Source organism: Manis javanica, chromosome 4, assembly GCF_040802235.1.
Source record: "Manis javanica isolate MJ-LG chromosome 4, MJ_LKY, whole genome shotgun sequence".
In the NCBI taxonomy this organism is placed as follows: domain Eukaryota; kingdom Metazoa; phylum Chordata; class Mammalia; order Pholidota; family Manidae; genus Manis; species Manis javanica.
In genome coordinates, this window is record NC_133159.1 from 164,441,777 (window position 1) to 164,466,295 (window position 24,519).

The 24,519-nt window shown below is 40.9% G+C and overlaps 1 long non-coding RNA gene across 1 annotated transcript; it reads right to left on the minus strand.

Annotated features, from left to right (window-relative positions):
• Positions 1-490: 490 nt before the first annotated feature.
• LOC140849296 (uncharacterized) lies at positions 491-20,353 on the minus strand. Its single transcript, XR_012131038.1, has 4 exons — positions 17,615-20,353; positions 12,433-15,085; positions 5,935-11,743; positions 491-5,786 (listed from the first exon to the last, which is right to left on the minus strand). It is a non-coding gene; the product is annotated as an uncharacterized lncRNA (long non-coding RNA).
• Between the last annotated feature and the right edge of the window lie 4,166 nt (positions 20,354-24,519).

The window sequence follows — 24,519 nt, forward strand, 5'->3', positions numbered from 1 at the left end:
TTCTGCTCTGCACACTAAGTATCCCAAGTTCTACTTCATAGTCAGCTTGAGCTAAGGCTGTAAGACTTGCTTTCATGCTGGGAATCCACAGGGAATTGCTTCAATTGGTCCTAGAACATTCATTCAACAAATATTTACCGAGTCCCATTTGGGTACCTGGCATTATGATACTATTCCAAGCATTAAGACATTTACAGACGTTGGCCCACACTTATGACACATCACCAACACAACTGGTCATGCACAGAGTAAATTTATGTACACTAACACTGTCTCCAGCTTTATACAGCAAAAAAGCTTGGTAAAAGTTTTTATTGAAAGGCATGTCCAGGCTAAGAATCATTATGCTTTCACTGGGTATAACCTAATTGCATGTACATATGGTATATTTTCTACAGAGTTTATACTCTACTGCCTTAGACCTGTTTAAAAAAATAAATCCCACACGCTAATGATGACCATGGGTTATACCCTTCATCTCATGCCAACTTCTGTTGTCAATTGCACAATCTGCACTGAACTCTGTTGGACCCAATTATTTGTACCTGAGTGAGTTTCTAGTGCCATTATTTAGTTTGACTTCTGACAAAACACTTAAGAGAGACACTTCCTTGTGGAGCATTATGACACATCAAATGGACTTCACAGTTTGCCAAGGTGTTGTAATGCACCATTACTGAGCACCAGCCAACCAGACATGGAAACATCTTTCCTCGTTCAAGGCTTTCATAAGAATTTTGAAAGTAAACTTAAAACATCTGAGAGAGTGCTATTGGTCTAGTTCCAATGGATCAGTCCTATTAGAATAGACAGTTGTCTAACAGATGGCACTGGAATGAGGCAATCTGCCATCTATGTGCATCTGTTACTAAATATTTATGCTGTTGAAAATCACTCCAATAATTTCTCATGGCTTCATTCCCACTACAGGATTATGACCAACAGGAATCACTTATTTATACAGCATAGCACATTAACATTCCCATACTGGAGGACAGAACCAAACTGCTAATTTTGCCTCTCTAGGGTTTTGTTTTATTGTTTTAGCCTTTTTTTTTTTTTTGCTTTGTTTTGTTTTGGTAGAATTCATAGAAAAATGCACTATTTACTTTTTCATTAATTTGTCCACTTGATAAATACTTACCAAATGCCTACCACGTGCAGGAACTGTGCTGGGCATTGGAGATGCAATAGTAAACAGACTAACTTGCCCCTGTTGTTCTCATGGGGACTGGGATCTCATTGGGAGGAAACAAGTATTATTCAGTCAAACAAATACACTATCACCAGCCATGATACATGTTGTGAAGGAAAAGTATTGATGCTAAGAGAGCATGTAACAACATAAATACTGAGGACATGATTTCATAGGTAATCTTTTTAAGCACTGCTCAATTTCAACACAGATCATACTGAGGGAGTGTGATGAGGATTATTGTTGTTATTGACAAACACTTCACACTTGCACAGTACCGTTCATCCGAGTGAGTCACAACTTCATACACACAAGTATCACAATCCCAATTTTATAGATGTGAGGAATGGGCAGTGCACAGTAGTTAAGCATCTTGCCCATGGTCATACTGAGTGAGTGGCTGATAGTTTCAACTCATTCAAACTCCCTTTCAATTTAATTTTGTTTTGCAAGTGCCTCCTAGTTAACAACTCAAAATGAAATTTATACCCCATCTTAAGTTTACGAAAACATACTTGATTTCAAGCATATATCCTCAACCTTTAATGGTCATTTGTTAGTTCTTATATGAAAAGACATTTATTCTTTTTTTTTTTTGAGAGGGCATCTCTCATATTTATTGATCATATGATTGTTAACAACAATAAAATTCTGTATAGAGGACTCAATGCACAATCATTAATCAACCCCAAGCCTAATTCTCAACAGTCTCCAATCTTCTGAAGCATAACGAACAAGTTCTTACATGGTGAACAAGTTCTTACACAGTGAATAAGTTCTTACATGGTGAACAGTGCAAGGGCAGTCATCACAGAAACTTTCGGTTTTGATCACGCATCATGAACTATAAACAATCAGGTCAAATATGAATATTCGTTTGATTTTTATACTTGATTTATATGTAAATCCCACATTTCTCTCCTATTATTATTATTAATATTTTTTAAATAAAATGCTGAAGTGGTAGGTAGATGCAAGATAAAGGTAGAAAACATAGTTTAGTGCTGTAAGAGGGCAAATGTAGATGATCAGGTCTGTGCCTATAGACTAAGTATTAATCCAAGCTAGACAAGGGCAGCAAAACATCCACGGATGCAGAAGATTTCTCTCAAAACAGGGGGGGTGAGGTTCTAAGCCTCACCTCTGTTGATCCCCAATTTCTCACCTGTTGGCCCCCCTGCAACTGTGCCTGTCTTAGGTTGTTCCTCTCTTGAGGAATCTTACCCGTCTCTGGCTAACCAGTCATCTTCCGGGGCCATACAGGGAAATGTAAAGTTGGTAAGTGAGAGAGAAGCAATATTCTTTGAAAAGGTTAGCTTTTTACTTCTTTGCAGATTTATGCCCTGTGGCTTCTATGCCCAGCATTTGCCATGAGGTATCTTTACCACTTGGAAGAATTATGATACTCAGTAATTTCGATATGAGGCACAAATTCTACTTAAGGGTTGTAATTAGGAAGGAAGAAGAAAAGCTTTAGAAGTAGCAGACGGAAGAAAACATGGGAAGATTGATTATTTCTTTGACACATCTTCTTGTAGTGTAACATAGCATGTATAGGTTTTAAACTACTAATTAAATTGCATGCACACATTAACATAATAGGAATACAGCTACATAGTCAAAGCAGACCTACAATTACCAGCCATATCCAGTGAAACCAAGAAAACCAGTTAGGCACCCTAGGCATTTGTGAAAACTTATCAATTATATGATGGATATTGTCTCACTGAATTTGAATAGTTTGAGAAAAATCAGACAAATTAAAACAACACATTCCTGGGAACTGTTCACATCCCATATGTTCTTTTAACAGTAGATAGTCTATAGTCGCAAGATTTTGGAGCACTGCAACTTGCACTTCTCCTAATTCTTGGTTGAGTTCCGACAGTATAGATCCAGTCAAATTTGTTGTTTCACTGTATGCACAGGCCAGCTTAGATATCTCCTTCGTCATTCCAATGGCAAGTCCAGGAACTGGTAGGATGAATGTAGCTACAACTGCAACAGTGCCAGGATCTTTGTTGAAGTTTTTTGATGATCATCTTCTGGAATGACTCTTCCAGAGAATGTTGATGTTGGAAGTTCTTCTTCATATCGTATCTTAATTCGTTTTCTGGGTAGCCAAATTAGGCTTTGATCCTCTGTATAAACACAAACAAACCCTTTGCCCACCCTTTGATATGACCTTTATACCATTGTGAAGAACTTATTGGAGATCACCACACAGGAACTGCTTTTTTTTTTTTAAGAGAAAGGAATATTATCAGAAAAATGTACTTCCATAGCTGATCATCTGACACCCTTTAAATGATCAAAATTAAGGATATTTAAAGCATGCATTAATCGGTGATTTGCAGGTGGTTTTATCCTATCAGGGAGTAATCCCCTTTTCTTTCTTTTTTTTTTTTTTTTTGTTATCATTAATCTACGATTACATGAAGAATATTATGTTTACTAGGCTCTCCCCTATACCAGGTCCCCCCCACAACCCCTTTACAGTCACTGTCCATCAGCATAGCAAAATGTTGTAGAATCACTATGTTGTTCAATTTTTATTCCTCACCAAAACAAGCAATCAGATAGCAATATCCATAACTTCAAGCATGTAGAATACATAAAGAGAGTGTAAGATATTTCCTTCTAAATAATTATCATAACCCACTACGACCCTATATAGTTTCAGGTTTTAGAAACATTATAAAATTATGACCTGCTATTACTTGGTCTTGTATCAAGCCTATACAGAGAGCACAACTTTGCTTCAGAAAAGGACAATAAGCATTTTTTATCCCTTTATGAAAGACAAGGGAGTTTCCTGACAAGCATTAGAATCACTAAATCCAAGTTGCTCTACAGTCTAGGGTAAGGTTAGGACTGAAAAGTGGGATAAAACTCAAAGTGTCATCTTTCCTGTTTAGCAGGGTGGGGGTAATGGCAAGAGGGCTCAAGATGAAAGAATGCTGTGAACTATAGAATGTGGGTGAGAGAGGGCTTGTCTTTTTTTAAAACTGAGTGACTCAGTTTTGTTTTTGTTTTTGTTTTTGAGAGGGCATCTCTCATATTTATTGATCAAATGGTTGTTAACAATAAAATTCTGTATAGGGGGGTCAATGCTCAATGCACAGTCATTAATCCATCTCAAGCCTAGTTCTCTTCAGTCTCCAATCTTCTGAAGCATAACATACAAGTTCTTACATGGTGAACGAATTCTTACATAGTGAATAAGTTCTTACATGGTGAACAGTACAAAGGCATTCATCACAGAAACTTTCGGTTTTGATCACGCATTATAAACTATAAACAATCAGGTCAAATATGAATATTCGTTTGATTTTTATACTTGATTTATATGTGGATCCCACATTTCTCCCTTTATTATTTTTATTTTTAATAAACTGCTGAAGTGGTAGGTAGACACAAGATAAAGGTAGAAAACATAGTTTAGTGTTGTAAGAGAGCAATTGTAGATGATCAGGTGTGTGCCTGTAGACAATGTGCTAATCCGAGCTAGACAAGAGCAATAAAACATCCATGGATGCAGAAACTTTCTCTCAACACGGGGGGGGGGGGGGTGAGGTTCTAAGCTTCACCACTGTTGTTCCCCAATTTCTCACCTGATAGCCCCCCTGCGACTGTGTGTCTTAGGTTGTTCCTCCCTTGAGGAATCTTACCCGTCTCTGGCTAACCAGTCATCTTCCGGGGCCATACAGGGAAATGTAAAGTTGGTAAGTGAGAGAGAAGCAATATTCTTTGAAAAGGTTAGCTTTTTACTTCTTTGCAGATTTATGCCCTGTGGCTTCTATGCCCAGCACTTGTCTCAAGGTATCTTTACCACCTGGAGGAATTATGATACTCGGTAAATTCGATATGAGGCACGAATTCTATTTAAGGGTTGTAATTAGGAAGGAAGAAGAAAAGCTATAGAGGTAGCATATGGAAGAAAACATGGGAGGATTGATTATTTCTTTAACATATCTTCTTGTAGAGTACCTTAAGCATGTATAGGTTTTAAACTACTAACCTGCGCACACATATTAACATAATAGGAATACGGTGACATAAACAAAGCAAATCTATAATTACCAGCCATCTCCAGTGAAGCCAAGAAAACCATTTAGGCACCCTAGGCATTTGTGAAAATTTGTCTATGATATGATGGATATTGTCCAACTGTACTTGAACAGTCTGAGAGAAGTCAGACAAATTAAAGCAGCCCATTTCTGGGATCTGTTCACATCCTGTATGTTCTTTTAACCGTAGATAGTCTATAGTCGTAAGATTTTGGAGCGCTACAACTTGCACCCCTCCCAACTCCTGATTGAGTTCCAACAGTACAGATCCGGTCAAATTCGTTGTCCCACTGTATGCACATGCCAGCCTAGACATCTCCCTCCTCATTCCAATGGCAAGTCCAGGAAATGGGGTGGACGCAGCCACAACCGCAGCATCGCACGGATCCCTGTGGAGGCTTTTTGATGATCATCCCCTGGCATGAGTCCTCCAGAGAGTGCTGATGCCGGAAGCTCCTCCTCATATCGTAGTGACTCAGTTTTTTAAAGGGAAAAAAGTTGGATTCTTTATGTAAAAATACCTTGAACAGGAAACAAAAGCAAAAATGAACAAGTGGGACTATATCAAACTAAAAGGCTTCTGTACAGCAAAGGACACCATCAGAACAAAAAGGCATCCTACAGTATGGGAGAATACATTAATAAATTACATATCTGAAATTTCTTTACCTGCAAGATAAATTTGAGAATTGTGGAAGTCTAATGAATGTTCTTTTTGGTTTATTTATTTATTTTTTTAAGTTTTCCAATATTGCTCTTTGGCTCTTGGAAGGAAATGAATGTGTCTTCCACTGTCATTTTCTGGCTGATGACTTTGAAAAGTTATCGTTCAAGGTTGGGTTGAAAGTTCTCACCCGTATATATGTGGAAAGAAAACAAACAGCTGCACACATCATGATCATGAGTTACATATGTCTGTACAGTGCTGTGACACCAAGAAGTAGGGTTAAAATAGGAGCCAACTTAATTAACTGTAATCCCAATACCAAGTGCATAGGTTCCAATTTTTTAAATTAATGCGTCAAAAATCTGGATACAAAGTCCATGTTAGAAATAGTCAAATTCTGGGAAAAAAGCAGACAGTTAGCAGGAGTCCATTAGGAACTTGGGCTAAAGATGTGCAAACTAGAATTAACATTTTGAAATGTGTACATTGGGGCAAAATTAATGGCACAAAGAGGCAGATCCTCAACGAAAAGGAGATTGTTTAGGGACCTTGTATTTTCAGTGACACCTGGTACTGCTGTCTCCTCAGCATAAATGAATCTTAGGCTGCTCAACTAGTTTGTTGCCTTTCAGCTTAATAGTATGTGAGATTATCCACCAGTGTGTATCATTCATTCACATGTTTGACGATGAGCTATTTTAATGCCCACTTTTTAAAAAATGAAATTTGAATGGCCTTGCCTATATTTGGGAAACCACCTGGAAAACCAAAAATAATAAATAACATAAAGAAGAAGAAAAAAGTTTGCTTATCAAGCCCAGCTTTGACAATCTAGCTTTGTCCCTTTGGGTATAACAGCCAATTCATTAGAATATGAGGACCCATTATTGAACTGACACTGAAAAATTCCAAGTCAGAGTTGTGGTAAAGGAGATTTTTACATCAAATAGGAGGTCATCTGCAAGTGTAAGATTCTTTGAGTCTCTTTGAGGGGTTACTATTCCAAACCACCCTAAAAATCATGTTTTGATGAAATCTCTATAGAAGGTGCACCTTGCCAAGAAAATCCAGTTAGTATATATATCCCACTTGAAACTGACATGATTTTTAAAAATTATTTTTAATTTGTGAAACAGTGCAGGTTCACAATCTTTAGCTGCAGTTGTGAAATCCAAAGAGCATGAAAAAAATACATGCACACCAAGTAACTCCTTTGGCAGCAAAATCTGAGCTAATATGAAATCATTTGGAGTTAAACCCGATCAGAGCAGATATGAAGCTAGAGATAGCATTATTTACCTCACTTGTGAATATTCGTAAATTTTATTGCAGAAATATGTGTGGATTATGGAACACCAACTGAGACCCTACCTATCATATCACATATGATCTAAGCATCCTATTACTTTCTTGTATTTGAATAATGCCATATTCTGAAACAAATCTAGCCCCAGTGATTTTGGGAAAGGGATTATAGACCTTTACATAGAACTATAGACATATAAGAATCCATCTTATAAGTTTGCTATATTATAACAGGCTTTTTGAAAATATAACTTTGAATCGTAAGGGTATAAATTAAACCACAGCTATATCTAAAACTACGTAAAGTCAAGGTATAGTGAATTCTGTTTCGTTGGGCTTTCAAGTTTCTAATATGTGCATTTGTTTGACCCTTTATTTCCCACTGTGAACCTGACTCAGTGCTGCTCGATCTTCTGCTGATTCAAATATGGATGATATTTGTAAGCTGCTCCGAAGTACAGGTTATTCCAGCCAACCAGGAGCCAAGAGACCACCCAACTATCCTGAGAGTTATTTCCAGAGAGTGCCTATCAATGACGCCTTCATCAGTATGGTCATTGGCCGACTAAGATCTGACGACGTTTACAGTCAGGTGGAGATTAAAGCTGTTAAGATCTTAATGATCCAAAAGACTGCTTTCCCTTTCCTCTTCAATTACTCCTTCCCTTCTTTCTTCCTTTAAAGAGTAAAAGCAACTAAAAACTATCTAAAACCTTTTGAACTGTGCTATGGGATAATAGAGGAAACAGGGATGTTAATTTGGGCAGAATTGGAGATTCAGGGAGGAGATGGGATTTGAGTTATATTTGAAAGATGCTGCATTCTTTTAGTCATTCATTCAAGAAATGGTTACTGAGTGTGCATTAGATGCCTGTCTGTGTGCTCGGTGCTGGGGATCCATCGCTGATGAAGGCAAGCCATACCCGTAATGAGCTTGTAATAAAGATAGAAGACAGAGAGCTAAAGGGATTACAGTAAAGCAAGACGAGTGTTATCTAAGGGGAAGCACGGGGTGCCATGAAGTATATAACAGGGCCGGCAAGATTGCGACAGGTGACAAAGGGGACATTTAGGGCAGTCCGAGCAAAGGAGGCAGCACAAGCAGGGCTGTAAAGATCCTGCAGCATTTGTAAGTCATCTCCCTTTCCTCTCCAGTATATGTATCATTCACTTACTTAAAAGGATGAGAAAATTATCATTTGACTATTTTTCTGAAATGAACATAATTTTATGTATTTTATATACTTTCTTACTAGAAGAGAATAAAGAACTGTACCTGTGATAATTTATATTGTATACTTGTGATAATTTATGATAGACTGTTATTAATCACAGTGAGTACGTGCTCTGTGCAATTGTTTAGGTAGCCTGTTTTTCGTATGAATAAGTTAAGTGTAAAAAAGAGACCTTTTTTTCCCTTTTTTTTAAGACAACTTAAAGTCAGGAGCTACCTGCAAATCCCAGGTCTCCATAATACTTGTGGACATTTATTCAGAACCCAGTATAAACCAGAATCATTGGAGTCAAAGATTCCTAACGCAGGAGGTTATGGAGCCTGGGGACACATCAGTATTTAGAAGACAGGCAGACGAGCAGCCAGCAGAGCACAGCGAGGAGAGGACCCGTTGCCCAGAGGATTGAAGTGGGAGTGTGACAAGGAGGCCACCGAACTGAGTGACGGTGAGGGTGTGAGTGACCCCAGGAAATCCCAGGAGTGATGGTGGAGGCCAAGCTTCAGGAAGTGGGCAAATGGCAGCAGAGAGATGAGTCTGTGAGTTCCGAGAGATTGGCTGTGATGGGAAAGACAGAGACATGTGCTAGTGAGAGACATGGGGTTCAAACTTTTTCCTTTTTCTTAAGGAAGACTTTGAATTTGGAAGAAAGATGACATTATGTGGTTGGAGAGGAGAGGGAAGGCCCTGGTTACACTGCATCCCTTATAATACCACAGTCTGAGAATTGCATCTGGTGCCCAGGACCCTCAAAGGAGGTGGCTTGTGAGAGACTGATAGGCCCCAGGACTGGGTCATTTATTTGGCACCTGTATACATTTAGATGTTGTAACAGCTCCCTCCTCCGGGTGATCCAGGTCTCGGCGTATCCTTTGCCTGAGCATCGCAGCACGGCCATGCTGTATGTGATTCTCTACTTTGAACCTTCCATCCTTCACACCCATCAAGCAAAAGTGAGGGAGATAGTGTATAAATACTTTCCAGATAATTGGGCAAGTATTACTATTGATCTGTCTTTTCTCTACAATGAGGTTGTTGCAGAACTGACTTTGTATTCTTTTGGCCTTTAACTCAGAGGTCAAAATGTTGTAAATAAGGAGACAAAATTACTGGCAAAATTACTTTAAGTGTGTTGAGAATTTTATAAATCATAACATGAAGAAGAAAAAAATCTGAGTAAAATTTCCTGACCAACCTACTGGTTTTTCTCTTCAATGGATACTTTGAAGGTCAAACTATGCATTAAAATATATCTTGCCTTAGCTACTGAGATTATAACTGTTATGTAAGCATTTCTTTGTTCTTTTCTATTTTATGAATCTAAACCATCAGAGTTTATCTAATTTGTCATTTTATGAATAAGAATTTCACTTTTATAATGTTTTATCCCTATGTTAATGTTGATGGGGCTGCTGAAGTGTAAATACTGCAGGAATATGCTGTAACTTTTTAAATGTTTCACTTAAAAGCAGTAATTCTTAAAGGAATAGAACTGACTTAACACACTTAATTTATATGAAATATTCTCTTTGCGCATAGAACTTTAACAAAGTACAGTGAATCAGATCATTTTGTAATTCAGGTAGCAGATTTTCCTTCACTTCTTCCCAGCCATTGAATCACAGATTACCTATGATAAGGGACCTGGATGAGGAGCTTTCCTGGGGAGGACACAGCCTACACAGAGGAGGTGATGCTTTCTATCTAACTAAGAGTGCGTCACACTCATGGGCTAGCAGTTGAACAACCTAGGGGAAAACTCTGGTAGTCTAACTTCATTTGCCTAAGCATAATTAAAGAAGTTTTGACCACAATGTTATAATCAGAAACGGAAGCGCCTTTAATATTAAGAAAGGTCAAAATCCTGTTACATAATGTTTACAAGATGTACTACTTTAAAAAAAACACCCTGGCACATGGAAATAAAGGAGTTAAAAAAAAGATATGTCAGGCAAGTGGCATCCAATAAAAAGCTAGTGAGAAATAATAATATCACACCACAGAGAATTTTAAAGAAAACACATTAATAGGGACAAAGAAGGATCATATGTGTGTGTCATATTAAAAAGAATAATCCACACTCAGTAACATACTCAAAATATATAAAGTGTGAAAACTCAGAATAATGTGGAAAATTTGATTTTTTTCCTTAATGATAGGAAATTTTAATGTACTTCTTTTCTATATATAATCCTGCTCCCCCCAAAATACATAATGGATGTTCCATGTGTATTTGAAAAGTTGAATATGCATTGGATCACGAAGGAAGTCAAAAATTCAACAAAGTTAAAAAAACCAGTGTTAGACTAGGGACTATATTCTCCTGCCATAGTGCATTTGAATTAGAAACCAAAATTAAAAAGATATTTTTAATGTTTGGAAATACATATACTCCCAAATAACTTACATTAAAGAGGAAATCACAATGTAAATGAAAAAATACTAAGACTTGCACCGTATCAGAATGCTACACAGTGAAGCTTATAGGAAATGACTATAACTTGAAGGTGAATACAGAAACTTAAATTCACTTACTTGAAAAAAATTAAAATTAAATGGGTTAGATATTAAGCTTAAGAAGTTAGAAAAGGCAGAGTAAAAGGAAGTTGATAATATACGAGCAGAAAATTTATTGAACTAGACAAAAAGGAAATGAGATCAATACAGCAAAAGCTATTTTGAAAAATGTAATAAAATAGATATTTATTTGGTAAAACTGACTACAGAGAGAGAGCAAGAGAGAAATTTCAATATATTAAGTTGGAAAAAGAAGACCTAGGACAAAGAATTTTTAAAAGTATAAGAAAACCTATGAACAACTTTATGCCAGTACATTTGAAAACTCTGCGAAATGGACAAGCTTTTTAAAATTATAACTACCAAATATGAGTCAGGAAGAAAAACAAAACATGACTAGTCCAGTAACTATGAAAGAAATGGACTTGGTGATCAAATCTCAGTGCCTAATCCACTCCCACCAAAAAGAAAGAATCACCAGGCCACAGGAATTCACAGGTAAGTCTTGGCAGAGCTTCACTGGCTCCCCAGCTTTAGACACACTGAAGTGGGTAGGTACAGAACTGCAAAAATAATGCTGTTTCCTCCAGTCAAGGGATTTTTACAACTTGAACTCGGGACCCCTTGAAATCTCTACCTTCAAGGGGTCAGTGAGGTCAAAACTGTCTTCATAATAAATTAAGACATTCTTTGCCATTTTGCTCTCATTTCTTCCCCAGCATACAGGGCAATTCCAGAGGCCACGTGACAAGTGAACCTGCAGTAGAAACAGAATGTAAATCCAGCTGTCTTCAGTTAAGCCAGACATTACAGAGACTTGAAAAAATATCAGAACAATGCCAGTCTTTTCACAAATATTTTTGGGAAAACTTGAGGTTTTTTTCCTTTGTTGTTAAAAAAATATGTATGTTAGCATGTAAAACAAAAATTTATGTTGTTTTTTTTTTCCTGAGGGCTTTTTTTAAGTTATTAATTGAACATTTAATGGTGCTGTAGGGCCAATTATTATCCTTTTATAGGTGGGGAAACTGAGGTGTGAAGACATTTAGTTACTTGCCCAGGGCTACACCACAGGCAGTGCTGGGCTGGACCCCAGCAGGCTCTTTACCCGCCAGGGGATTTCTAACGACCCGCAGAGCCTACATCCAATGGTGGAGCCAGACTGAAGTCCCTGATTCGTTTCTCCTCCCTTCTTTCCAGCGGTCCCTCGCGCGGGCTGTCCTGAGAGCACCACCCCCCACCCCACCCCTCTGCTCCTGGAGTCTCTGCCCCATATCCTCCCCTTTCTCAGTCCCCTCTCTCCTTCTGTGGAAGCATATCCTCAAATAACATTCTCAGGAAGGTAGATCAGAGGAAATGCGAGTCCTTGTGTGGCAGAAGCAGCCACAGCATCCCCTGTCCCAGCACCCTGGCTGGCCCTCGGCAACAGGACTTCCCATTATTCACATCAAGAGACAGGGTCCCTTTCTTCCCCCGGACGCTGTGGTAGCGTCGGGATTCACTCGGGTCGGAGGGCTCTTAATGACACGTCGTGAACAGCGGACTGAACAATGCTGGTGTGCGGCCTTGACCTCTGTTTCTGCTCTGAGAACCGCTTCTGTGCCGGGAGGTGCGGACTTGCTCTAGGGAGGCCCGCGTCATCCTGGCTGGCCACCAGCAGCCTGGAGGTGGGGTGAAAAGCCCAACAAGACCTGCGGTAAACAGCCCCCGGGGCCAGCCAAGGCACAAAGCCTCAGGCCAGGTCAAGGGTGTCTCGGTCACTACGTTTTGGGGTGGTTGTCAGGTGGGAGTAGGCAGGGAGACAGCTCACAGGCCCGGAACCTTCTTACGCTTGCTGGATGGCAGGCTGGGGGGTGCTCGGCGGGCGTTTCCCACTTGGGAGTCCGCTGGGGGCCGTGCGGTCCGCAGCTGCCCTGAGCAGGCCACGAGCCACGGCTGGTCTTGTTAATGTCGGCACGCGTGTTTTACATTTCTGAGGTATTGCTCGTTCGGGAGCCCCCGGTTCTTTTTTCAGAGCACGCAGTTCTGTTTTAGGGGCAAAGTGGCTTTGCAGGGAGGGGGCTTTTGGGTCCTGCATTTTCTCTTTTTTCTTTGTGGGTTTTTTTTTTCTTTTCAGTCGTGGGACCTCCTAGCAGGCACTGTCTTCGGGGTCTGGTCTGCTCTCCTTTCCGCTCCTGTATGCGAGGGAGGTCGGAGGTCAGGAGGAACCCCCAACACGCTCTGTCCCCGTTAACTTCCAGAGCTGTCCGAACATCCGAACCTCAGGCCCCTGCAAGGAAGTCCTCTTGCCTCTGAGCAGACCGGTCCTGCTGTCGCTCTGCCATCTGGAGGGACAGCTGGGGGAGCCCCCGTGTCACCTGCCGTCCTGCCCTTGTGCACCCCTCTCTGTGATGCTGGATCGGGGCGGCCATGCCAGGCCATCCCTGATCGGCCTGTTTTCTGGCCCTCGCTTCATCCCCACCCAGCCGTCCTGCCAAGTAAGTCCTGACCTCCGCCAGGAGTTGGTCAGTCCCTTGTCTTCAGACTGTTATTTCTCCTGTCCTCTTTGCCACATGAGGCAGATATGCTGCAGGGGCTGCAGGTGGATGGCTCACCAAGAGGCCATGGTGTGACGGGCCACAAGCTGGGCTGGCTGGACACGTGGGGCCCCTGCCCGTGGAGGCCCGTCTGGCCTAGGGCCGGGCGGCACCTGGCAGCCTGTCACTACAGCTCTGGATGGAAATGAACCAGGAGGGGCTGCATCCGGAGCCCAGCGCAGGCATCAGCTGCAGAGCCAGCTCGGGGTCCACTCGGCCATTGGAGGGAGGCACCCCCGGCCTCTACCCTGTCGCCCCTTTCTGGAGTCTCATGGTTCTCAGCACGTGCACAGCTCAGAGCATCCCTCTAGGGCTGACCTGGGGCGGCAGCCAAGGAAGGCTCCCCGGAGGACCCTGAGGCAGGGAGGCCCCAGGAGGCCGGTAGGGGAGCGGCAGGGTGTGGGGGCTGAGTCCTGCGCCCCATGCCTCCCAGCCTGCCAGGGGCCAGCAGAGGCCCAGAGATGTTTGATGAGGAGAGAGAAGAGGTCCATGTTTAGTGTTATTTTAAATTAATAATTTTTTCTTAATTTCTCAGTTTTAATGTGTAATATGATAAATATTATTCACTATAACCCCCATTTAAAGAAAAATTCTTTGGGGTCCTCAGTAACTTTTTAAGGGCTGAGATTAAAATATTTGAGCTCTAGTCAACGTCTCTGCTTTTTTTCCAACCTTGATTTAGCATTTTTCCATGAATTAGTAGCAACAATTCATTCTTGCTCCAAAGTGTTCCTAAGGAAGAACTCTCACCTATTATGTATTTTGAAACCCTTAGTTCTTCAGGGATGGAGTTTAAACTGGAAGGAGGGGGCAATGTCTTCTCTAATTTTGCCTTGAAGTGAGTAGGTATTTAACAAATACTGAATGAGTGTCTCCTCTTTCAGGTAATTAGTATTTACATGGGGATCACAGTGAATCTAGCAGATGCTTGGGAACCTTACAAAGCTGCAAAAACTGCTTTAAACAATACTCTAGACCTTTCAAATGTCAGAGAACAGGTAGGTCTGGCTAATCGAGAAGGATTCTGTAAAAACTGTAAGCCTGCTTTCTGGGGTAGGAAATGAGTTAAGTACATTTCCCAAGGAATTTGGGTGATGTCCACATAGACATTTCAGTGCAATGATTAATGAAAGGTGAATTTTTCACATCCAAATAAGATAGGTGATTACAGGTTTTTAACTTACGTGAGTATTTGTAAATGAGAGACTTGGGTTCTAAGGAGGAGTCAGCATCCTAAGATGAATCAGTAGGTCATATGGCTCCAGTTGGCTTCACTTATTCTTGTTAAACACCTTCTCCTATGGATAGAACTGCTTTCACAATGAGCTGGAATTTTAGTCTTTTCATTAGTAGGACAAATGTTGAGGATGGTAACCGAAGGTGTACAACATGCCCTACCATGCCCTGTCATTGTAATTTCAGTTCATTTCTGATGTGCAAAATAAGCAGCAAGACTCAAGACATTGATCTCTAAATGGCTGCATTCTGTCCCTTTGATTAGCGCACAAGGCAGAAGAAAATACCTGAGTAAACAGAGGAATAAAAAATAAAGCCTTTTAATAGGGAAATACCCTTGACATTTCTAAACAGTTGCCTTCCTCAGCCTGACTGCCTGAGTTTTTCAGTTTCTAGTGGGGATGGAGCAATATTGACTCAACTTCAGCATGTTTTATTCAAATAACTTGAATTCCATAAATAATTCACAAAAGACAGTATCACCGTTGGCATATCTCCTAGAAATATATTAGAGAAAGTGTCACTTCCTATGCTTACTGGCATCATAGCATTAATTTTTCATTACTTAAATTACTTTCTAAAACTGCAATTGCTTATTGGCAACATTTTAAGAGGTTCTCAAAGTCTTCTGATGAAACACCTTATAATAGTTTTAAACTAAACTGACTAGGTTAAGGCTGTTTTAACATTTAACTCTTGCTTCAGGTAAAGCAGACAACCAAATTTTTAAAAGGCTGGTTTGAAAATTCAGTTTTGCCCTCCCGCAGTGTACTTTGTCAAGCTTTCCTATGCCTGCAGAAGTCTCATCTCCTGAGGTTTCTGCTCTGCTCTGCTCTCTCATCGGCAATAACAGGGAGAAAGGCAATCGAGCTGCTCCCTTTATGTCTCTTTTCTGTCCAAGTTAAGAATAGAAAGGGTCCTAGGAACCGCTTGATTCTCTTCTCCAGTTTACATTTGAAGAAACCAACATGCAAAGGTTAAATCTGAATTCACACCAATAGTTAATGTAAGCACAGCCAGAATTCGGATTTAGAGTTCTCTTAATTCTAAGTCCAGTGCTCTTTCAAAAGTGTCCAATAAACCACTCGCCTTTGAGCCTTATCCACTGTAGCCTGTATGTTACTCATCTAATGTAGAAATGTTATCTGTCAAGGGATCAATCTGAATGTGATTCACTTTCAAGATAAATAATTTTCTCTTTTTTCATATAATTCCAGTGTTTTTTTTAATTTTCAAAGGCAAGCAGATATGCAACTGTCAGTGAAAGAGTACATGCTCAAGTGCAACAATTTCTGAAAGAAGGTTATTTGAGGGAGGAGATGGTTCTGGACAATATCCCAAGGCTTCTGAACTGCCTGAGAGACTGCAACGTGGCCATCCAGTGGCTAATGCTGCATACAGCTGACTCAGGTAATGGAAGAAAGGGGTGGCCATTTATAGCACCCTATAGAAAGGCCTTCAGAATTAAGATCTACTGCATGATGCAAAGCTGGTTAGCCCTTGGTTGAGAATCAAGTTGCTTTCCTAAGTTGTTTGTGTGTCTACTTGGACAAGTCAACAGCCCTCCTGAACAGCCCCTTATCACATACTGTTAGGTGCTAGGGAACATGAAGAAATTTACCTCCACATTCAAGGAACTTGTCACTGGTCACATTGGGAAGATTGGACGTATATGTATGAAAAAGTATAGCTGCAGATCTGCAAAAGGCAGAATAATGCATTCCCACCCCCTCTCTCAAGCATGCCCATGGCCTAATCTCTTCAACATGGGGCATGGTAGCAAAGGGGGAGTAAGGTTGCAGGTGCAACTAATGTTGCTGGTCAGCTGACTTTGAAGTAAGGAGATTATCCTGGATTTTCTTAGTGGGTCTAGTATATTCATATAAGAATCCTTAAACTGAGAAGGAAGCAGAAGAGTCAAAACTAGAGAAACCCATCATGGAAGAGACTCAGCAGGCCACTGCTGGCTGTAAAGATGGGACAGTCCACGAGCCAAGGAGCACGGGCAACCTCTAGATGCTGAAGAAGACAAGAGAACAGATTTTCCCCTAGATGCCCCCGAAGGAACCCAGCCCTGCTGACTCCCTGATTTTCTTTAGCCCAGTGAGACCAGTGGCAGACTTCTCATCTCTGGAACTGCAAGAGAATAAATTTGTGTCATTTTAAGCCACTGAGTTTGTGGTAATTTGTTGCAGCCACCATGGAAAACTAGTCAAAGGGCCAAGCCAGGAAACAAAAGCCAGATGTGTGAAACAGACGGTTGATGGGATCTGAGTCCAGAGCAGGAGAGACAGTGGAGGGGCGGAGGTGACTGGGGCAGGCTCCACGCAGGAGGCAGGAGCTGACCGCCCCTTGCTAGGACTTTGAAGTAAAAAGAATTCTAGACTGGAGAAACAATAGAAAAAAGGTGTGATTTTGGAAGTACAAAAAACATGGGCCCATTGAGCTAGACAAGAGTGCTTAATTACAGAAAGTTGGATCTTAGTGTTTTCTGGGTCATGGTCCTCTTTGAGGCCCCATGGGCCATCAAGTCTAGTTGTTTCACAGATTACATGAGATGCCTCCACAGGGTCTGAGAGACCATGACTTTAAAGCCCCTGGTTTAATAGAAAAATAAGTGGGTTAAGCTAACCGGAGTTTGTTCAGAGCTGATGCAGTTCCTTATATGTAGTAAGTGCTTGATCAACATAACTCAGGGATTCGTTCATCCAGAGCTGTGTGCCCCTTCCCCTAAGACCCCTAAGAATCGTGTTGTTCAGCATCCCTGGAGAGCCTCTGCTTTACTTTTTTCATCAACGGTTTTCTTGAGAACCTACCCTGAGAAGGGTACTGCTTTCAACACTTCCTTGTTCTCTCAGGTAAAGCTGTGTCTCTAAAAAACTGTTCACACCAGACTATTCTGCAGCCTGCCCTGTAACACAGTAGCCCCATCTCAAGACTCTCAGGCAAGGTGTTCTTCAGTCCCCCTCGCTGCCACGTGTCCGCTTCATGGGGGTGGGGCAGGGAGGACAGGGGTTGGATTTCTTCATCCCTCACAGCTGAAAATGAAATTTCTCCTCAGCCTTCTCTCTTCATGCTAGAAATCTCCGTCTTCTAAACTCTTCCTCATAAGCGATGCTTCAAGTTTTGTTTTGTTTTTCTGCCTTTTGCATGTTGGCCTAGAGCTTGCTCCAAATTAGTTTACTCAGAGCATGAATACCATGGCTAAAGTTCTAATCATCTAATGGACCTGTTTTTAGTTGAGTTTATTTTTTACATAAACTCCAGTTCTAATTTGAGGATTTTACTACGTTGACTCAGTTTGTAATCTTCTTTACCAAGAGTCTTACTTTCTCAGGCATATAAACAACTCAAGCCCTTGATTTATCCTATCATAAAACTAACTGCTGTTTTACAGTGAGTCAGCCTCATCTTCATCTTCCTATGTCTGTGCCTGACAGTCGAGCCTGCATTCGGGGAGCCAGTGTTCTCCTGGATTGCACCCCTCCAGGGGCAACCTCAGTCTGCCAGAGTTCTCTGCTTTTATCTTCAGCCACATCTGTTTTCCGTGTTTGTCCCTGACCACTGTCTGACCTGACTGCGCAAGGTCATAACTTACCAGAAACAAACGGTTTACCTATCTGGTTGTGAGTCATATGTGGGAAAAGTAACTGCTTATTTAGCTTTTCTGGTGTTGTGATCATGGTGTGCAGGAAGAAAGGCATATTTCTCATACTCCCTCTGGTTGACCTGCTACAGGCATTTCACACAGGCTCTGGATGCTTCCGCAGTGCCTTGTAGCTGCTGAGGAAGCACACTCGGAGTCAACATCATCTAGGCAAGGCCGGCCTGCTGCAGTCTGACCCCAAGGTCGCCAGGATTCCCGCCGTTCTCTGGGTGTGAATTCTGGAGGGTCAGATCTTCTAGGGGAGATCAGGCCTGACAATTGGAACCAAGCCTGGCTTCTACCACGGAATTAATTGTCAATGTGTAGAGCTGTCCCCTGTCCAAAAATGAAAGCCAATTAATACCAGAATGTTTCTTGAATTACAAGTAGTATATAGACAGGTGGAAGTCCTTACAAGGTTGCCTTTTGCTTTTTAGTTAGGCAAATGTGAAGCTGAAAAAAATTGTCTATGTAAATAAATACCTTCCCTGATAAGTCCTGGAAAACACATGGTAAGTCGCCACTGCAGTTTCCCTTGAAAACTGAGCCCCTCTCCAGGTTGTCATGGTCTCCTTCTGATGGAGAAACTTAGAAATCAATATATTAAATGGCCTTCTGCAGGCTTCCCCGTAACTGAAGCACCAGAAACGCCCCTGACATACACTCATACAGCATCGTCATTCTGGACATGCCCGACACCCTGAGGTACCAGACGGAGGGCCGGGAAAGCAAGGAAGTGCATGTGTGGTACTAGAACAGCTGCCAGGGACCTTGGACCTTATCAGCTGTGACCTTTTTGACAGTATTTATGGTCTTAAATTTTTGATTTTGACTATTTGTACTTTGACTTCTAAATATTTTTGCCTTATCCTATTTTCTCACTCTTTCTTAGAGAAGTAATTGTGCCCATAAGCCAATTGCAGCAAATAATGGCAGTTTTTTATTCTCTCTACTTTTTCTTTTTTAACATGTTGTTTATTTTGTTTGAAATAGTTTAGCTTGGCGGCAGCTGGCAGGCTGAACAGGGAATCAGGACATCAGTGATACGGTCACTCACTGCTGTTTTGGAAGCTTGGTCTAGTCTCCCTGGGCCTCGGTAGTGGACAGTCCAGAAAACTGAGTGCCGGCCATACCCTCTGGCCTTTACAAGGAACAGAAGAGTCCCAGGTCTGGTTGGCAGTGCCACATGTTCGTGTGGGTATCCCTTTCCTCTGCTGTGTCTGGGCACCCCAAGACCACTCCAGCTTCAGTAATTTGCTAGGAGGACTCAGCATATACTAGTACTCATGGCTATAATTTATTACAGCAAAAGGATAGAAAGCAAAACCAGCCAAGGGGAGAGGTGCAAAGTCTGGAGGAAACCAGGCAGAACCTTCCAAGAGGCCGCACATGGGACACGTTTACTTACCCCAGCAGTGGGTTGTGACAGCATGAGTGAGATGTTGCCAACCAGGGAAGCTTGTTAGCAGCTCAGTACCCACGGCAATTATTGGGAGCTGGTGTGTAAGCCTGGAACCTACCCAAATTTCAGTCTCCCCAAAAGGAAAGCAATGGTTGATCATAAGCCACATTGTACAAACAGAAAAGCCATTATCAGACCATTTTTATCGGCTCTCGAAATGGCAGAACTTCAAAAAATCCAAGTTCCCACATGTCAGCCAAGGGCTGCTCTTTTTTCAACTGTATATCACAGGCGACATTTCATGTCAGATCCAGTTGTCATATTTAGTAGTTTAGTTGTACTTAACTCTGTAGCATACATGTCCTATAATTTATCGTGCTGTTACCAATACACATTCTGCTTATTACTTCATAAATGCTTAAAATAAATGAAAATGAAGGAAAGTATTTAAGAACTCACACTTCATCAATATTTTCTACACATTTAATAAATTGGAAACTCTTCTCTTCCTATGTCTAGCCTATAACCCAAACAATAAACATCTTCATCAAATCAAGGACCAGATTCTCAGACTCTAGGTACAATCCCAAGATCCTCTTTTAGTTGCTGTTGGATACTGCACAATTTGAGTTTATACTTAAGGAGGTAAAAATATTGAATGAATAATCAATTCTTAGGTTTGTTCAATGCTTAAGAAGATAAGGATTCGGTAGCTTCGTCTCTGATTCATGCCATAGATTCCAGCTGTCTAAGATAGTTCTTACAGAAAAAGGACAGGTTACACATTTAATGAGCATTTCATACCTACTGTCCTTGGGGATACAGTGATGGAAAAGTGCACAAGATTGTGGAGTACAGGCTAGTGAGGAATATGGGCATTAATCAGAGAATCACGCTGATGAAAAATAAATATAAACTGAGATACACACGCTCAAGGAAAGGAACCTCATTCTGCGAGTACCAGAAATAAGGGGTGTTGTACTAGCCTTGACGACTTCCCTAGGAGAAGCGAGAGCTTCCGAAGGGACCTGGAGAAGCAGCCTGCGAGGGTTAGCAAAGAGAAAGGCTGGGAGCATGATGAACATTCTGGAGAGAGGACGAACATGTCCAAGTCCTGGGTGGGAAGCAGCATGACCAGTTCAAGGACCTAAAAGACCAGCTGGCTGGAGGGAAGGGAATAAGAAATAAAGGTATGAAATGAGAGTTGGGGAAGAGTGAGCCCCCTGCCTGCCCTTGCAGGATTCCAGTCTTCACCTGAAAGGCCAAGAGAACCTATTAGAAAGGTTGTAAGTAGGATGGGTAGTTTGCATTTAAACAAGGTCAACTTAAGGACTTTAAAGATTTTGAATTCACTGGAGGAAGTTCTGAGGTTATTCTTATCCCGCAAGAAGCCTCTTTGGATATAAGACTGGTAAATACCCAGGAATGCCAGCACCAGCAACCTTGGGGGTTTGGGTCAGGTGGGCCCAGGAACTAGCCCCAAATATTAATGCCCATTTAGGACCAATACTCACCTTGACTCAGCCTGGTTAGTGGTATACAACATGTTTCTTTATCTTCTAAGTATGTGAGGACACTGTTTTCCCTATTTAGTAGCCCAGGAAAAGTAGATACTGATTCTTAACATAATGTTAATGGATGTGCTGAGTGTTTTCAGTGACTTGTTTAAGTGTAGTTTTATAAGATCAGAGAAGTGCTATCCCTTTTTTAAAATTTTTATTTATTTTTTTATTAAGGTATGATTGATATACACTCTTCTGAAGGTTTCACATAGAAAAACAATGTGGTTACTGCATTTACCCATATTATCAAGTCCCCACCCATACCCCAATGCAGTCACTGTCCATCAGTGCAACAAGATGCCACAGATTCACTATGTGAGAAGTGCTATCCCTTTTTATCTTTTTAATAATGTTAATGTTTCCCCTGTGAATAGCAAAGTATTATTGAATACCTACTCTGTTCCCAACTAGGTGCTAGGAATCTAAAAGTGAACAAGGTATATCCGTACCCCCAAGGAGCTCTCAGTATAGTCAGGAAGAGTGACAGATTAAGCCAAGATAAAAAACCAGGAAAGATCCAAGAGCTGGAACCAGGCATCTTATTAGCTGGTCAAAGTAAAACTGGCCTTTCAGAGGCAAGTGAATTGCCCCCAAGGAAGAAATGTGCTCCAGTTAGCGTCCTGACCTAAGTTAATGCTAGTGACCCAAGAGTTGTTGAGATCAGGACAGATCTGGGTCATCTGCCTGACCAAGCCTGCTTTCTAATCATAAATCTTTACCTGGAATCTATTGGAATAGAATGGGCAGCTCCCTTCTGTCTTTTCAGGTAGCAGAAAAATAAAAGCCTACAGATCAATCCAAGTTGTTGTCAGAGATCTTTGAGGAGAGAAAGATCTGGTCGAAAGAAAAGAAAACCAACTACGCAATACAAATCGATCAAAACGAGGATACATTTGAATTTCTGACATTACAGCTTGGTCCTTTAACTTGTATTTTCATTTGTCCCCCCGACCCCAACCCTTTTTCTAGAATCCCTTTCTGATTCTCCTATAAACACACCAATTGGTTCCATGTTTTTTCTCATCTTTAGATGAAGATGCAGCTCCTAATTTAAGGACCATCCCCTATCCCAAATCCCATCTTACAAGATAAGAAATCTGAGTTCACTCTGAGGGAGTATTTGAAGAGCTGAAGCCATTTGGTCCATAAAGAAGATCTCGGGGTGAAGTTTTTGCTGCTTTGTCCAATGGCATTGATTGATCCGAGGCACTCAGATAGAGCAGACTGTATAAATAGTGCTCACTGTTCCCATCTTATGACTTATCATTTCATTGATTAAGCATCCTGCCTGGTTACTAAATTCCTCTTCACTGGACTTGCAGAATCCCCCCAATTCTGATCCTTTCATTGGCAGATGGGAGTCTGCTGCCCCGTTGCTCATCTTTTCAATATTCATTGTGAGGCTGAGGAGCAAAGGATTTAAGAGGAAAATGAGCACTTACGTATACTTACCTCTTAGGAGCTCAGTAAAATAAACCTCCATACCTTTGTACATACCTTAGATATGTTTTTAAATTTTGTTTCCAGAAAAACAAAAACCAACTAACCCTGAGTTATACCATTTCCTCCTCTGTTCGACTCTGTAAGTTTAAATTTTATGAATGAGTGAATTAATAATCAGAATTATTGGATAATCAAAGCAAGGAAGAATTTTTTTAGGTGACTTAATTCATTCTCCAGTTGTCAGACAAGATAATACTCAAGTCTTCCCTGACTAATTAAATTAGAATCATAGAAATTGTTACCTAGAAAAGACCTTAGAGCAATGGTCATCAAGTTTAATTTCACATTGGAAATGCTGCTTCCTGGGCCTACACAAGACCTGAACCAGAATCCTGCTGGGTGGAGCATGGGATTCTGAAAATGTTAAGGCTGTCCAGGTGATGGACAGCCTTAAAGCTCTCAGAGATGCTCTAGCCTTGCCCCTCAGTTCATTTGAAGTAGTAAGGCTTAAGAGATGGCCTCGGGGTAATGTTCAGGCATATATTTTTGTAAGTTGGGTTTCACACAGGCTTTCTCAGGAAACTGCCCAATCTGGATTTCTTCTTAAGTAAATCTCTTCTGTCTCTTCAACAGATGTTCAAGCAAATGCTCTCAGAAAAGCAAGCCAAATGGGAGCATTACAAGAAGGAGGGCTCAGAGCGGATGATGGAGCTTGCTGATGTCTTTTCAGGAGTGAAACCCCTAACCAGGGTGGAGAAAAATGGCAATTGCTAAAGAGGCATATCTGTGTTCGGAATGTATACACAGACTGTTGGAAACTGGCAGAGTAGAAAGTCATTATGTTGGTAACATCTTTGTATTGATTTTAACATTGCAAATGAAGGTGGGAAGTTTAGTTTGGGCTGCCTCTAGCTTTGTGCTCCTTTGAGTGGTCTGTGTCACGCCCCTATAGTTTTCTATAGTTTTCTTGTCCTCAATATATGTTAGGCTAAATCAGGGTTTCTAATTCTGTGGTTTTTAGATGCCTTATAGAGTCATAATGCACCCTCCCCCACACTTACCAAAGTATGCAAAACTCATGTGTCAGCTCATGTGCACTTGAGGGAAGGGGAAAACCTCTTAACTCTCACCATCTCAGAAGAATATACTTCATCCAACAATAATCGCTAGGTGATAAAGGTTCTTTTTCATCTACGTGCCTGCCATCTACTGGCATAAGAGGGGACATGCAGACTGGATTTGAAACTAAACGTAACTCATTTACTTTTATTTTAATCCTGCTGCTTTTAGGAAATTTTATCTACATGAAAATTGTTGTATCACTTAAATTTTTCACATAGGTAGAAACCTTTCAAAAATGCCCCTGAAAGATCATTTTGATTTTTAAGATAATAAATCGAACTATTTTTTTAATGCTCTAATAATAGTTAAAGCTGTCAAATTCATTTCCAATAGTTAATTATGCTGTGAAACTGCTTAATAATATAGCTTTTTATTTTTAGAAAATTACTATTTATAATCAATATGAGCTTGCTTGCATATGTCAGTAAGAACTAAGTGTGTAAAGGATTAATTAAATTCAAAGCCACAGCTATGGGAATTATGGGATTCAGTAGTCTTTCCTTGTCTCTGTATTAATAGAAAATCTTCAAGCTTGGTTCAGAGAGA